Consider the following 7,451-nt stretch of genomic DNA (forward strand, 5'->3'; position numbering starts at 1 on the left):
GTTGAAATTTTGAAAGAAAAAATAAAATTAAGAATAAAATCAGGGGACCCAAATAATCATTTCTTAAAAGTACAAGGGCCAAAATACCATTTTCAAAGTACATAGACTAAATTGAACCAACATTGAAAGTATAGGGATCAAAACGAACATTTTGAAAGTATAGGACTCAAAATAAACTAAAGCCATAAGTACAAGAACTAAACTAGTATTTTAATCCATTTATTTCTTCTAAGTTTAGTATCCGAGCAGAGCAAAGATGGAAGAGGATATTCTGACTTTTTCCTCACTAAAATTACATACAAAATTAAGAGAAAATAAGCCGAAATTTTTTAAAAACACAAAATTAAAAATACAATCGTCACCAAATTAAATTTATTTTCAGAAGGCGACGAAAAATAATGGTTGAAAGTTACTTTTTAAAAAAAAACAGATAACGGCAGTTTTTTCCTTCTGACGTGTCACGTTTACAAATTATATAAACAAATAATAGCATGACATGTAAATTTATTTTTTATATAAGAAAATGTATAATTCGCATGTGGCAACACAAAAACAATATTTTAATAAAAACAATATATATTTTTTTTATATAAAGAATTGAGTTTTTAATATTTCAATTTGGTTTATAAAATAAATGAAAAATAAAACACCAACTAATTGGGTCGGTGGCCACGAGACACCCAGCGCAGGCGTGGGCGGTGGATCCCACTTTTGGGCAACAAAGCCAATTAATTGGCTGGCTACATGCCACGCTGTCCCGAGCCGATTCCTCTCATTTATTAATTTTAATTAAATTATAAGTTCAGTCCATAAATTTTTAAATATGTATTTATTAAATCTAAATAGTTTATAATCAATTCATAAGTTTTCAAAATTGTGTTTATTTAATATTGTAAGCTTGAAAGTTTTTATAAATTTATATAAACTATCAATTTTGTATTTTCACCATGAGCTTGTTAGTTTAGTATTTATGTGGCTGATTGTATTACTTATGAATTGTGTGAGAAACTGATTTTGGATAAGTGGTAGCGTCAGTATTTGTTAGACACAAAAGAAGAACTTTAGGGGTCTATTAGAATTTAAAAAAATAATAATATAAAGACTAAATAGATAAAGTAGAAACTGGTTAAAAATACAACCTCAAAGTTAATTGACCAAACTTATAATTTAATATTAATTTATTGTGTTAAAATTATTAATTTCGTTCCAAACATTTTTTTGTAATTTTGTCTCTGATATTCTAAATATTATTTTACTTTTTAAATTTTAAATTTTATTTCTTATTGGTTATTATACTTTTAAATATCATATTTAAGTTTATCAACTTTTTATCATTCTTTTTAAATCTCGAGATTTTACATTTTGCATAAAAATATTTTGTTCTTGTGACAGGTAAGAATTTGAACATCTAACAAAATAACTATTTAATACTTTACAGAGAAAGAAATTAAATTTTTTATCCATTATAAATTTGTTGGTGGTTTTTTTTTTTTTTTTTTTTTACAACTTTGTTGGTTTTAAAGGAAGGGGCATGTCGTTTGATTCTCTAATATGATATTAAAAGTGAATTAAATAAAAATAAAATAAATCAACTAGGATTTGACTTTGATTTAATATATATAATCTAATAAAAATATATATATGTGAAGACAACAATACAACATTGCGTGAGATCATCAATTTTATTTAATTTTTTCTGATAAAAGAAATAAAAAGAAATACTATTAATTATTAATTACTAAAACGTTCATTAAAAAAAGCACTAAAATGACATAAAAAATAAAAGCCTACACTTTGAATTCATAGAAAATCCTTTTATGAATTGGACAAGCACTAGTTAATGTTTGGCATGTAATGTTATATAAACTTTTGATAATGTGAATGGACATATATATAGTGCAATATATTATAATTTGTTGATCGATGATGATTTCTATTTAAGCGTGCATAATTTCAAGAGTTTATATAAAATTAATTCCAAATAACTATAGACTAATTCAATAACTATTTTATAAAAAGGTGTCAAATATATATTGTTCAAGATATTATAATTTGATGACCAATGACGCTTTCCATTCAGTGCAAAATTTTTAGGGTTTATTTAAAATTAAAGTTTCGAATAACAAAATGATTTTAAAATATGTGTTTTTGATAATCATTTGTCCTTTTACGTTTTCTAAAATTTTTATAAAATATCCTAAAAAAATTTAGTTAAATAAAAAGTGGGTGATTAAGGTAAAATTTCACTAATATTTTTTTAAAAATCAGAAAAAGTTTATACAATGAAATGACATGCATATATATATATATGTAATAGCATCTCAAATGAGAAGATGATAATTTAACCACAACCTCTATATAAACTTCTTAATAATTGATCAAAAGAAAGGAAAATGCATCAAAGAGCTTAATTAATTGTAAGGTTTAAATTGTTTATATCCACAATCTATTTGAAACTTTTTTTAATAAAATTTAAAAAAAATTGAGAAAATTTTAATTGTTGAACTAAAATTTAAATTACCAGCATAAAGAACCTATAACAAATATAGTTCATTAAAACCTAACTCGATATTTATTACCTTTCAAAGTTCAAAGTTGGATTATTCGTCCTCACAATTGTTGAATTATATATATAAATAAATAAATAAGGGTACTCTATAAAATATTTTGATAAAGTTATCAACATTAAAATATTGTTTTATAATATTTAGAAGGGTTGTTAAAATTAATTTTAAATGTACTCTTAATAAAGTTAGTGATTTGATTAATATGAAAAATAAATCAATGAACATATGTAATAAATAATATATAATTAATTAGATAAAATAACACATTTAGAATAATTAAATTAGAATTTAGAAAAATAATCCAAAAACTAATTAATGGTAGAGGGTATAAAGTGATGGACTTTGAGAAATTATGAAAATAATATTTAAAAATCCTTTTCCTAATCATCAACGCAGACGCTATTGCCATGTAGTTCCCTTGAATTTAATGGGAATACCAAACGCTTGAAAAGTTTTCTTTTCTTTTCTTTTAATATATATAATTAATTTTAATTTAATGAACTTTTAGGGAATTTATTATTTTTTTTTTCAAAGAATATTACAACCGAAATACTACTAACTACTCTTACTGAAGATTCAAACTTTTAACTCATTTGCAACAGCTAAACCTAACTCAATTAAATATAATATTTATATATCTCTCACTAAAAGATCGTGTGTTTGAATTCCCGTATTCACATGTTTTAGTTAAAAAAGAAACATTCAACTCACTGGAGAGGTAAAAATGTCTTAATCAATTAAGTAGTTATGACCGACGAAAAATTTAGGAAAAAAAAGAGCATCTTGTTGCTAATTTGGATTTTTTTTTACATAGGGTTAGAGTATTTTTATAGTTAAAGCTCAAACATTTTGTAGCTTAATTTTAGACGTTTCGTCCATCGAATTTTGTCTGGTTTATTGGTTTGGTCTGCCATTAATTTATTTCTTTTTAATTTAATATTTAGAGAGTACTGATTTCACCACTTATTAAGTATAAAATAACTTGATGAAATTAAAAATTTAAAGTTAAAGTTCAGTTGAGCTCAGTAACGAGTAAAAATGAAATATCAACTCCGATCCACCATATTTTAGCTTTAAATCTAAATGACTCGCTTTTCATTAAGTCTCGTAGGAATTTCTATTTTGGAGTTTCAATAATTTTCTTTGATTCACATTTAACATTAAATATGGGAAGGAATATTTTGATAATAAGCCTAGTCAACAATTAGAAATTTTGAATGTGAGGGTTGATTTTGTAGGCTATATATATTTAAGGATTGTTGAAAATTAAGATACCCTACCTTATCCTAAGATTTGATATTATTTATTTAGCTTTATAAATCTCTATTAATTGTGTGCTGGTATTTTGCTTTGTTTAATTACTTTTGACAAAATATTTATGTTACAAGTGATTTTAAACATTTCTTTAATTAATTAATATTTTCCTGTTTTGTTTACAAACATTGCTCTAAAAATTAATATATTTCTATACTTAGAGGTTAATACTATCAGCCTACGACAGAGAGGAGGGAAGAAAAATACCCATTTTGCAAAGAGTTTATTTAATAACCTTTGTATGAAGAACTTTTTCTTGTAAAATTACACATCTGCCCAATGTATTATTAATATTTTATGAATTATCGTTTCCTAACCCAAGACAACAACATCATCTCATGACTGAATAAAAAAGGTCACGAGATAAATTCATCTAACGCCTAAGACAAGTCGTCCCATCTTATGATCAAGATGAGAGACAACAATATTGCAACAAATTATCACGTCTCAGTTGAAAATTCATCTAACAGATTGCCGAAAAAATTAATATTATTACAATTGTACATAAGGATGACAAAAATTGCTATAAGGTCGAATCTTTACAACGCTTAACTCCTCTATAGGAAGGATACTTTCGTAATTTTCTTATGGTGTCAAAGTTAAGAAAAGTCTAAAAAAATTGAAGGGTGAGAAAAATATTTGTTGTTTGATATTAATTTTAGGCTATCCAACCCAAACACCCCACCCCACACTACTTTTCCTCTATATTATTTTGTGGAAAGTTTGATTCTTAAATGTAAAATAATAATAATAATAAATAACAACAAAAGCTATTGCAAATAGAAAGTAAAAAGTCAATTTGATTTTTACAACAGAAGTTATGTTTATGTTGACACCTTTTTCAATTTGATTTTTAAACTTTAAAATGTTTTAAATGTATCTCTTGAACTTCTAAATTATTTCAAAATTTTAATTGGTGGTCATTGTTTTAAAATATCAATATTCGTTAAAATATCAATATTCTCCCTAAACTATATGTATATCAATTTTTAGATCGAAGATATTTCAGATATATATACCTAGCACATTAGGCGGGTGAGAAAGCACTTTTCCTAAAACTTAAATTTCTATTTGCGTGAAAAAGACGAAAATAGGGATAGTTTGATGTTGTATCTAGGAAAGTCTAATTTCAAGCATGAATAAAAGTGAAAGTAATGACTAAAGGTAGATAAGGGGATGTGACATTAGATATCTATACAATAAATAAGGTAGAGAAGGGAAGTTAACAACTAGAAAGCAACAAAAAGCTAAAAAAATCAAAGTGAAATGACACATTCCAACATTTAGGTATAGAGATTTATATATATTTACTTAAGTTTTAGAAAGTATATTGACAAAAACAAAAAAAGTATAAACTATTTAAAATATTTAATTAAAGTTGCTCTATGTTCTACGAGCTCACATTCTTGTTTGACAAAATTTCTAAAGTTTATTTGTTATTTAAGTAGTAATCTTTAGTAACTTTTCTCTGTTTCTTGTTTCTTGATGTTTTTTTAAAAAGAAATCCACATTTTGATTTAGTTTGATGGTAAAATAGGAAAAAAAAAAGATTTTATAAGAGAGGAGAAAATTTGTAAAGAGCCCATTAATGGACTCATTGAGCTCGTCTATGAGGTTGAACTTATGAGCTAATTTATAGGTTAACCTTTCAAATATTTTAAAGATTATTAATTAAATTTAGAATTTATAAACTCATAATTTAACTAAAAGTTATCTAGTCAATCGATGTCTATATAGGTAAGTTGTTTGAATCATATATTAAGCCAAATGTCGAGTTTCTAAATGAATTAACAATAAAGATTATTAGCCAACATAAACTTAGTTCAGCAATAATTGACATTTATATCTAACTTGAGGTTATCAGTTCGAATCTCCACCCTCGTTTGTTGTACTAAAAAAACAACAACAATAAAGATCACTAAAATAGTTTTGGTTTAAATTCTATTTTAGTTCTTATATTTTTAAAACATCTATTTTGACAATTGTATTTTTAAAAAGTGATCATTGTGATCTCTTTGATTTTTTTAATAACAATTTTACCCGAATACTACTTTCAACAACTTTTTTGAAATATTATCATAGTTTTCTATTAAAAAGTTTTTATCATGTGTTAGAATTTTATAGGAAAAAAAAAACAATAATTACAAAAACTAAAGTTGAAGTTTTCAAATTTTAAAACAAAAATTAGAAATACAAGGGTCAAAATAGAATTTAAACCAAACCGTTTTTTTATATTTAGAGATTAAAACAAAATATATATTTGAACGAAAATTAAAAATACACAGGTCTTGACCCATTGGTTTTATATTAAGAGGTTAAAACAAAATATATATTTGAACCTTAAGAGTTAAAAAAGTATGACACCTACAAGTTTAAGAATCAAAACGAAACAACGAAACAAATAAATTTAATTGAGAAAAAAAGTGAACAAACAATGAGAAATACAAAAAACAAACAAACAATGTTATATATATGAAAAAAAGGACTACGGATGAGAAGGCAAAGCTAAAGTCCAATCATACACAGCAAAATTAGTTCATGAACATCACGTGACCAGTTTGTGATGGTCCGTGGTATCTTTTTGGGATTTAATATATATTTTTTTTAAATCTTATACCATTTTAACTTTATTAAATTGAATCTTAAATTTTAAATAAATAGTAAAATTAACACTATCAATTATTTAACTAGTATAGTTGAGTGAGACCATTTTTGTAATTATTTGTTTTCCAATTTTGCTAGATGTTTCTTTAGTTCAATTTAAGCATTTTATTGTTGAGTTTAAGATTTTTTTTTTTCCATTTTTATTGTTGGAGTATTTTCATGGTTGATTTTATCCGCTTAATCTTAAAATTAGAAAAATGGTGAAATGAATACCTCCTCAAAGCTATTTTAGAAAGTTGCTCGTAAACCAATTAATAAATCATACAAAATTCAACTAACAAAACACTAAAAATCAAGTAACAGAAAAATTCATGTTCAAGAACGTACATGAAGTTTTCCTAAAAAAAAAAAAAAAGAACGTACGTGAAGTAAGTAAAAATATATTCATGGAACATAGTTCAACAGTAATTTTTTACACTTACTCATTCGATTGAGGTCGAAATTTAGCAGTACTCCCAATTTTTGGTACTAAAAAAATTTAGTAAAAAACACTCGAATTCAACAATAAAATATTCAGATCTATATGAAAACCACCTAACATCGCTGAAAAAAGAAACTAACATATTATGAAAAAACAATTGTGTTCAACCACAAGAGATTGTCATAACTAAAACTATAGCCAAAATAAATATAATTTAATCTCTGACTTTTTTCTCTCTCTAACTTTTATCTATCACTATTTTAACATTTTTTTTCCTCTCAAATATAAAACTCTTTTTAGTAATTCCGTGATTTTATAATTATTTTTGAAAACAAGGTTGACACCTACCTTAAGAATTAGTGTGTTTCCCGACATCAAATATTGTAGAATCAGGTGGTTGTCCAGTGAGATTAGTCGAGGTGCACGTAAGCTAGTCCGAACACTCACAGATATAAAAAAACAAAAATTTTTGAAAATAGACATTA

This window comes from Momordica charantia (genome assembly GCF_013281855.1).
Source record: "Momordica charantia cultivar OHB3-1 chromosome 9 unlocalized genomic scaffold, Mcharantia_2.0 BLBB01000009.1, whole genome shotgun sequence".
In the NCBI taxonomy this organism is placed as follows: Eukaryota; Viridiplantae; Streptophyta; class Magnoliopsida; order Cucurbitales; family Cucurbitaceae; genus Momordica; species Momordica charantia.